At 39.1% G+C, this 10488-nt stretch overlaps 1 pseudogene; it reads right to left on the bottom strand.

Annotated features, from left to right (window-relative positions):
* Window positions 1-6974: 6974 nt before the first annotated feature.
* LOC121406970 lies at window positions 6975-8010 on the bottom strand (annotated as a pseudogene).
* Between the last annotated feature and the right edge of the window lie 2478 nt (window positions 8011-10488).

Here is a 10488-nt window from a genome sequence, read left to right as displayed (position 1 = left end):
TTGTTAGATTCATATTTGCCTATTTTAGATTGAATGATTTCAAAACATACACATTTATCACAAGCAGCTCACTTTGCTGCTAAGTCCAGATTACATAAAATCACCAATTGACTTAACAATTAGTTCATAAGTTCATAAAATTTATTTCCACATTTGTACATGTACATAAAAGATGTCAAAGACACCATTACAGAGTAAAATCACATAACATCAGAATACAAAGCAGAAAAAAAGCTTACAAATTCAAAAGGTCATATTTCATTGATTGCAAAATCAGGCGAGACTCTGTTTTGCGAACCACAATGTTGTGATCATATATGTATAATCAAAATTCCAAATACTCATAATAAAACAATCACAATGTATGTGTTGGAACCTGTCTATAGTGGCCACCCCAGCTGCCACACAATCTTCCTCCAAGGGAAATTGGTTTTATTGGTCATTATCAAGGCAAGTGACCACTATAGACATGTGGACACTAACATAAGATTGACTCTAAAATGATATGGGAGTCATTCTTGCATATGTGGATGCAGTCTTTTTCACATTAGTAGGGAGGAATCTCCCAGGGAGTTGCTGCGCTTTCCATAGCCCTGACATGGTTTGGCTGGGGTTGGTGAGAAAGAACCCATTCTTCTTAAGGAAGAAGGGTTCTCTGTTCTCTCTTTTCCTTTGACCAAACCCTGGTGTCAAACACCGGACCTCCATGTATGCTTCAAGAAGACTCTGCCCTTATTCGTCAAGGATGATATGAGCCGCCCCGTGCATGTAATATGTTTAGTGCTCTTTGATCTGTTGAATATAAGCAAATCATTCCCCTGTTAGCAAAAAAGAGCCAAAGACCCTTATAGGTTGTTTCATCAATACCAGGGGTAAAAATTGATTAAAATGGATATTTTGTCATAATGGGATGTAATACCTCAGTCACATTTGCTCTACGAGTCGAAAACGGCTGTTTTGTTCATTTTTATTTTCAAACAGCTCGAACTTGATAACGACTGTTTTCAACTCGCCATATGGCTGCCTTAGAGCATATGTGACCAAGGAATAAGTGGTCATATCCCACCTTAAATTTCCTTATTTTCCAACATTTGTTTCACATCTATATCATAAATGAATATATTATAATAATAAATTCCTATGTCTTCTACGTGAATGTTCATAGGAAAAAGCGACTTTGCTATATGGTACATGTTAAAATTGGAAAGTTCATAGTAACACCGATACATTCAAAAGCCTTTAAGAAAGAGATTTGTGTCAAATCATTAGGGCATGTGTAACATTTGGCCCTTGATCAGATGTAAACAGAGGAAATGTTTATTTCAAGATCCCCAAGTCAACACTGATGCAATTATATTGAATTGCATAGTAAATGTGGGCGAGACTGGTTGAGACATTCCCCTTATTGCTGATAGGATGTATCAAATTAAAATATATCATAATCAATTATTTAGGGGGAACAATTTAAACATTGAAATTTAAAGAAGGGTCTCAAGTAAATTTTGCACTTAACAAGAATAATTGGAGAAAACGGAATTATGTAAAACAAAAAAGGGTGAAGTATTCTTTTCTAATGTACCTTAATTTCTAATGCTTTTTCAACAGTTTTTCCATTCTGAACCTCTTATAAAAGATGGGTGCTGCATATTCCCCCTGTCCAGCATTATGGAGCTCTATCTCAACTAGACGAGTATTTCTTACAGGCCTTACTACTTTTTCCCCAACTCTCACACTCTTCTTCGTTGTACTTCTCTGTAGAGAATGTATTCAAAGGTGTAAATCAAAATTCAAACAGTAATTCATTGCTGCATTAATTGGAAAAGGAGAAAATGATACCAAGGTTATAGAAACATTATGTATATAATGTATATGTATACATCCTCTAATAGAAAGGGGTGTTGATCGGTGTGTTGGGTATAAACAACATATTTGATGCATCTTTCTTGAGCAAGAACCAAGCAGTGGGGACATGTGCCAGGTTGATGCAAAGTGCCAGCCCTGAAACCCTGATATAGGCATCCCTGACCTGAATGCAACCATCCACACTTTGAGGTCTTGGAAGTCACCTGAAAAGTTGTGTAGCAGTTCAAGCTTATTTTCTTGTCAAGTGAGCCCCCCCCCCTCAAAAAAAAATGAAATAAAATAAAATAATTAATGTTCATTTATATGTAGTCATTTGCCATCACCAGGTTCATTTGTAATTCAATAGTGAAGAGCCATTCTTCACTAAAGAAGGTCCATTGAAATATAATCAGCTTTCTTGATTATTGCAAAATGGGACTATTAAATTATGTATCTCTTGTAAGATCTAGGTATGCTTTTATCTATTATGTTCTAGTCAATTTATGACAAGATGTGAGATGATATAGAGTTTGAGGTCTCTTTTTCGCAATGGTTCTAAAATGTAGATTGTCCTCGAATCTGTGATTCTATTGATAAGTCAGCCTCTTGTTTTCAATGTATTACTTCACTCTGCCAATGAAATGTTATTCATGGTGTACAGGTAGTTGCCACCAAAGCATCCTACAGAAAGGTGTAATATCTCTGCCATGCACTGTTGCCACTTTTTTGTCTGTTCTTGAGCGAGTCTGTAGTCGAGAACCCCAACCAGCTTTCACCTAAAAAGTAGAATATCTTCAGGGAAGGTCATCACTCTGCTATTATGATGCAGTCTGCCATGTTTACACTCAACTAGCAATGCCTTGTCATTTGATAATCCTGCAGAAACTTTGACAGGGACCATGGAAAAGTAATTTATATCTACAAGGGCTTCTTGGTACGGTTACCCCCTGATGATTTGACAGAATGACATCCTACAAGGAAATTGCCCCAAATGATATGGTTTGGTATTTGAACAGTAATGTTACGAAATTTAACCCATTACAAACTTCTTGTGTTTGTTTTGCATAGCATTCCATACTGCCCCTGGGCATGGAAAGAATCAGCAGACATGAAAGTGTGTCCCTTCTCAAGGTACTTCAGGATGATTTCTTGAGGACCAACTTCTCTATTAACTTGTGCTGTCATGGCTTTGTACAATGTCCAGGTTGTCCATGTAGAATGTGAACTTTATTCTGTCACAGAAGTTCGCCTTTCTAATGCACTTGATAAAGGTACTGGCGACATCCTCAGCATTGCAGCCCGACATCCCTTTAGTCCAAAGTACTCTAATGATGGGATCGTTTGTATTCTTCTTTCTGCCTAGTGGAGCAAAAGTCTTGTGAAATTGTACAAGCCTATGTGTCAAGGCATACCTGCCAACATTTGAAAATTTGAAATAGGAACACCCTTGGACGGGGGTCCACGGGCAGCGTCTCTGACAGGGTTTTCAAGGGGCAGATCGAAAGGAAAATGGCATTCTTGAGGACATTGGAGGCTTTAAATGATACCAGAATTACACTCTATACATATATAAACACCTGTAGAATCATTTTATGTCTCTAATGGCCCTCCATAATTCCTTTCAACTTCAAGCCATTTGGAAATTTGAAAGAGAAACATTTTGCAGTCCCTTTTGGTGGACCAACAGCAATGCCCCAGCATGCACTCCTGATAGCAACACTCCTGAAGGTACAGGGTTTGAAGATATTGAGAACATGATTGTGGGTTCTAAGTAACACAAAAACTATATTTTCATCAATATATTCTTGCAAACTTCCATACTTATGATGACTTAGATGAATGTGCAAGGTATGTTGCACGCCTTGCACTCCTGAGAATATCACTTGGGTAGCTTGATGTGCTACACTCTCTCCCCCTGCTCTGCATTGCCATCTTGTGGCAGAGGAGAGCTCCAAGAGTAGCAGTACCAAGACTAGCTCTTTGTTTTGTTCTTCTCAACTACAGAGAAAATTCTTTCACAGTCGCTGTTACTATGAAAGATCACTAACACAGCTTTCATCACTGATGAAAGGATATCATAATTATAGCAACCTTTCTGATCTTTCAGTTGGCTAATTTTATGCCACTTCACATCAATTCTCTCACTTTCTTCACTGATAGCAGAAACTCCCTCATCAATTTGGTAGAGGTTAAACTCTGTCTGCATTCCATCCATCTTTTCAGGAGGTACAAGGTGGAATCTGTCAATGAAGTATTCTACAGACTTAAACTTTCTGTCAGCCCTTTTGGAAATATCCAGTATTTCTGCATTAACCAACACATCATCATCATTATAAGGGTATTTGTACAGCATGTATGTCGAAGAAGAAATGAGAAAGCTCTTAACACTGGGGTAAAATGCTGGCAAGTCCAATCTATCTTTATTGTCACGAAGAAACATTTTACACTCATATCCAATCTGATGTGGGGGCCAGACTGCAAGCGCAGGCGCAGACCATTCATTTCATCTTTCTCAAACAAACTTCAAACTAAAGTCATGAAAGTAGAACTACAGTCTAAATAGATCAAATGAAAGAGAACCTCACTTCAATCCAATTATCATGCTTAAGATTATAAAATATTTTGTATCCGCTGTGAGAGGGATATATTTTCATGTTGAAATACGTTTTTCGCATTTCAGACTGTTCGCTGGATAGCCAATGCCATGCCAGCCATGATGGTAGACTTGGCCAAGCACTTCACCATAAATCACGACGCCCAGAGTTGCGGCCAATACAAGGCCTATCGAGCCGCTCGCACTGGCGATGGCCACGCGTGCTTTCAACGACTGCGCGTGCTTTAACTTAGTGACAGAGCCGGAACGAAAAACACAATACAAAGACTCAACAAACGAAAAAATAAACGTGTAAGGGGCCAAGCATAAATCATCACACAAATAAAAGAAAGTAACAATGACGAACCTGTTTTGGGAGTTCCAGCTGTAATCACGGTTCACAGTCACGTCTTCGCTGCACTTGGATATAGACGCTAGACTGGTACCATTTCTAAATGAACTACATCAGCGCCATGATTGTGTCATTTACGAAAGAAAGGATACCAGTCTCCGAACCGTATACACGGACACATAAGCAATCGGGGCTGCGCTGGCGGGAACCCATCAATACCTGCACATTCACGGGATACTGCTGTGCGAGAGAAATGCATCACGGTGGCGAGAAATATCGCCCGCCAACTCGCTGGATCCTCGCGATAAATACGCCAAATAACCGCGATTTCGGGTGGATTTGTCCTATGACAAAATCTCTCCTTCAAAAATTGAAAAAACGGGACATTCCGATTTTGGGGGGTCTAAAATTTCGAAAAATCATATTTTTCCGATTTAATCGTGACAGTTGACAGGTATGTATGAGTTTACTCCTGTCATATATCGAAGCATACTGGTTGTATGCATATCCATGCTGTAGACTGCTTCACCAATGTCTTTCTGTCTGTTTTTGTCAAATTTCATACCATGATCTGGCAATGCCTGCATGCACTTTATCTTTTGCCCATTCTGCACATAATGTGTATGTCACGTCATCCCCATTGTTGCCCTTGTTTTCAACTTGACATTCATATTCCATACAAGTCTTGCACTTATCTTCCCCAAGTTTGGCATAACATACATCATTTCCCTGATCATTTTTCTATAATACTGGTTCCCACAGATCTTTGGGTGTTGAGTGTAAAATCTTTGAACATGTCACAGCTCGGGAGGCAAGTATTTTCGGAGAGCGGTATGTTCTCTGCGATAATGACTTAACGCTGGTTGAAAGGATGTGGTGTGTGATCTTATTAACTCCTTAACCGTAATGGTTAGTTTATGAGCAGCCATGTCTGTCATTTGTTGACAGGATTTTATCATGCTTGTAGCCAAGTGTGTGCAAGAAAAACACCTTGCAAAGAATGGCATCATTCCCATCATCTCTTGAAGTTTATGGTAGTGAGATATCTTCCGTTTGTTGCCACTATTTCCTCTTATTCATTCTTAATTGCTCCTGTGTTTTGATTTTTGAAAAGATCCAGGCTCTTCTTACAGAATACTCCTGGTCCCAGAACTGTTCGTGAATGTTTGCTCATCTTTCTTCGGCTCCTTTGTTTAAACAGTTTTTGCTGCAGCCACATAGTAGAAAAAGTAGGTATTTGACATTATCATGTTTTATTGTCTCACCTGCGAAGCAAAGTGAGACTATAGGCGCCGCTTTTCCGACGGCGACGGCGGCGGCGTCAACATCAAATCTTAACCTGAGGTTAAGTTTTTGAAATGACATCATAACTTAGAAAATATATGGACCTAGTTAATAAAACTTGGCCATAAGGTTAATCAAGTATTACTGAACATCCTATTAGAGTTTCATGTCACATGACCAAGGTCAAAGGTCATTTAGGGTCAATGAACTTAGACCATGTTGGAGGATTCAACATCGAAATCTTAACCTGAGGTTAAGTTTTTGAAATGTCATCATAACTTAGAAAATATATGGACCTAGTTCATGAAACTTGGACATAAGGTTAATCAAGTATCACTGAACATCCTGCCTGAGTTTCACGTCACATGACCAAGGTCAAAGGTCATTTAGGGTCAATGAACTTTGGCCGAATTGGGGATATCTGTTGAATTCCCATCATTACTTTGAAAGTTTATGGATCTGATTCATGAAACTTAGACATAATAGTAATCAAGCATCACTGAAAATTTTGTGCAAGTTTCAGGTCTCATGATTAAGGTCAAAGGTCATTTAGGGTCAATGAACTTTGGCCGAATCGGGGGTATCTGTTGAATTACCATCATAACTTTGAAAGTTTATTGGTCTAGTTCATTAAACTTGGACATTAGAGTAATCAAGTATCACTGAACATCCTGTGCGCGTTTCAGGTCACATGACCAAGGTCAAAGGTCAATGAACTTCGGCCGAATTGGGTGTATCTGTTGAATAACCATCATTTATTGGTCTAGTTCATAAAAAGTGGACATAAGAGTAACCATGTATCACTGAACATCTTGTGCGAGTTAGAGTAGTATTCAAAGTCAGCACTGCTGCTATATTGACCTGCGTGATGCAGGTGAGACGGCCAGAGGCATTCCATTTGTTCTTTCCTATGGTGTCCTTATTGGTTTACTTTTTTGTTGTCTTACGTGTATCTTGAATTTCTGTATATCTTTTCTGCAGAATCTTCATTTACTTGATGATGGAGTCAACACTTGTATTTGGTACGAAACGTAACCCCTAAAAATTATTCCCATCCGCAGACCTCAACACTTAATGTTGGTAGTAGGAATGTTAAGGATGTTGACGCTAAAATCATACTCTTCGTCATACAGTCTCTTTATACATCCAAAGGTCTTCAATGTGTCACATCACAGCTCCTGGAAGACACAGTAGACTTCTGAATCGTCATTAAGTCTCTTTATACATCCAAAGGGCTTCACTTTGTCATATCACAGCTCCTGGAAGCCATGGTAGACTTCTGATGTGAAGGTATATCTGATCAATCTCACAGCGCACAATGGAAGGGGTACCCTGACTGCTCGTCCCAGGAAACCCCAGCACCAGTGGGCAAGTTGGCGGTAAGCCACATGACGGTTCTTCCTGCAAGTAGAGTGGAAAAAAATGTCATCTCAACAGAGTGAATGAATAAGGCTACCTTAAATAAAAACTAAACAGCTGCGTAGTTTTGATAAATGGAAACTACGTAAACATTGGGGGAAGTTATTTATTCAACTGAATTTTTTTGGTAGTTTTTAAATCAATCAAGTACCCATAATCCTTTCCAATTTCCCTACAAATGTAATCATGCTGTAAAATAACCAAAGAAACTAGTCCTAAAATAAATGTCTCTTTTTAAGTTAATATATTTCATTTCCTTCTTAATACTGCTCTGATTCACATTTTAGCATATTTCTTGAAAATATACATACTCATTCTCTTTCTCATCATTGTGACCTCCTCCTCCATACTGCTGCCGGTAATGTTAATAGGCCGTCTCCAGCACCCAGGGGTTGAGACAAACCCCCTCAAATCCTGGATGGTTTGGGATGCAATCCAGATCATCGCCATTGAAAGAATCCATCTTCTGAACTACCTCTGGGATTTCTTTGCAGCAAACACACTCCTAGACGATGGGCATTGGTGAACAGTCCCCACTGCATGATCCTGCATGATCACCTATAAATATAATACAAGAAACTGAAGAGACAGTTGCAGACAAATTCATTGCTTTTCTCTTTTCTTTTTTTAATTACCATAGTTGGATTTAAAGTCCAGGAAGAGAATCTCAATATTAAATTAAGGGCTTTAATGGATGCTGGAAACCTTAGAGATGATTGAATGAAAGGGATAAGGAAAATAAGCAATCATTTCAGCCATCAGTAAATTGGTTCAACATTATCTGAATTATTACAAAAAAAATCAGCAGTGATTTTCACAAGAGATCAGCTCTATTGCACCATTTTTGCTGCAATAACAATTGTGTGCATGTAAATTTAGACACTCTGATCTTGACGCAAATTACCTACCGGCACAGCTATCGCTCGGCTGCGTAGCCCATTGTTCCCCGGGTCCGAATTGGGGAAGTAAACGGCAAAGTAAGTTGAACACTCGCCAAATTTACGGCCAAGCTTATACAGCCTTTGCTCTGCCATGGGCTGCCCAGGAAAGAAGGCGGCAAGTTGCGGTCAATTTTTCGAAATTATTCCAGTGTTAAATGAGCCGAGAATATCGTGGAAAACAAAAAGTAAGCCAATATAAGTATTGGAAAGCATGAAAGTTCAGAATTGACGTAGCAGAAATTGTTAACAAGTCTTTCTTGACGTAGGTTGTCGACTACAACTTCTTCTACCTCCACCTCATCTGATCCTTCCTCCGGCTCGAATCTGTATGGTGCAATCCCCTCAATTTCATCATCTGAACTGCTACCAGAATCTGATGAGTCAGTTAACGAGTACTCAGGCCCTGAATCAATGTCTGAAGAATCCGCTGATGGCATGATGACTCAAAAATACAAAAGAACTGGAAGTAATTGGAAGAAATATTCGTCAAAAAAATGAGTAGCAAGCGAGCATGTACGAAATAGGCTCAATAATGTACCCGGAAGTCAGGCAAACAACAAGCGATCATTCTTCAGGTGACATCACAATGATTTACAGCTCAATTTGCCGATTTCATTACGGTATGTCTTTACATTTACCTACGTTGTTCAACTGTCTAACCACTTAAAAGAAACTTCTAAACCGACCAGCTGACAATATAAAAAAGACAAAGCAGAGAACATCAGAATTTCGGCTCTCCGAAAAACACTTTATTCTACACTAATGAACATTACTTCAAGAAAAAACAGAAATTTACGAGAAAAATGAAGTTTCCTAACTTACGCTAATCTCGTTCAAAAGCGGAAAATGTCAGTAATATGAGACTTATGTGTAAATTTCTCTTCAAATGCTGTTGTTTCTCTCTGGGAACCCCTTCGATCTGTGTACAAAGTCCTGTTCTATTTCCTGCTCGTATTCAGCGCATATATACACTACTGAGTTTGCTGCGCATTGGAAAACATTGTGACGTCATGATTAGCCTGCTCTCTGAGCACTGACAGGATTGAGAGTGTTGAAGGATAATGGCTTAATTTAAGACAAGCATATAGAATGTAGAGAGAGAGAGCGGTAAAGGTCGTGGACCACATTGGTATTTCTTGTAGGATGGGGGGTTGGGTCTCCAGACATTTGACAAAAGTCGCATTTGAAGTTAGTTTCACAAAAAATGAGCAGAAAGAATCGCCAATTTCAAAGTAATTCACATATATTGTTTGGAACATACCTAGTGAATATCTCTGCAATAGTTACTTGCAAACTTGTGCTGAGCATTGAAGCCGCCCACGTTGACGTTGTATATCAAGTCCACTCTCATTTCCAGGTTGTACTTTTTGATGGTAGCTTCCAGCTTCTTGAAGTAGCTGTGCACCACTTCCTCCTGGGAGCTCTTTGCCCTCGACATCGAAAGCGCAGCTGGCCTCACTTGCTGGATCCTTGGCCATTTCCTCATAAACCCTCTGAACCAGTTGTTGGTGAGGAAGTGCCTGGTGCATGGGCGCCCAATAAATCTGCCTAGTTTTCTTGCCAGATTTGAAGCAAGGCAGATGACCTACATGAAAAGAAAACAAGAGAATAAACTATTATGATTTATTTCAATAAAAACCTTAAATATATGTATATATAAAAAAGTTCTATCTTTAACATTGAGGTTTTTCATCAAAAAAAACCCATGAAATTGTTATATTCAAATTGGCTCATATTTTATTTTCATACTTGCCCTGCTAAAATTCTATTGAATGTTAGGGTAACCAGAGTATCAAGTCTACTTACTTGAGTTTGGGATGGTCCATATCCTCTATCTGCCAGGTGAAGAATGTGGTCCACCAACTTCTGCTCCTCTTCTCTTTTCAAGAGGGTTAAGCCTCCTTTGCCATCACGCTTGTACTTCTTGGTCATGAAATCGTGCAGCGAAGATTTAGGAAGACCGTACTTTATAAGTTTTTCTCCATTCTCCATGGAGAATCTCACCGATTCTCCATCATTAACCAGCCTGGAGCCAGCGTCATACTTTTCTGAACGTT

The sequence above is a fragment of the Lytechinus variegatus genome, chromosome 2, assembly GCF_018143015.1.
Source record: "Lytechinus variegatus isolate NC3 chromosome 2, Lvar_3.0, whole genome shotgun sequence".
Taxonomy (NCBI): domain Eukaryota; kingdom Metazoa; phylum Echinodermata; class Echinoidea; order Temnopleuroida; family Toxopneustidae; genus Lytechinus; species Lytechinus variegatus.
The sequence above is the reverse complement of the archived record's forward strand: the minus strand, read 5'-3'. Positions and strand labels throughout refer to the sequence as shown.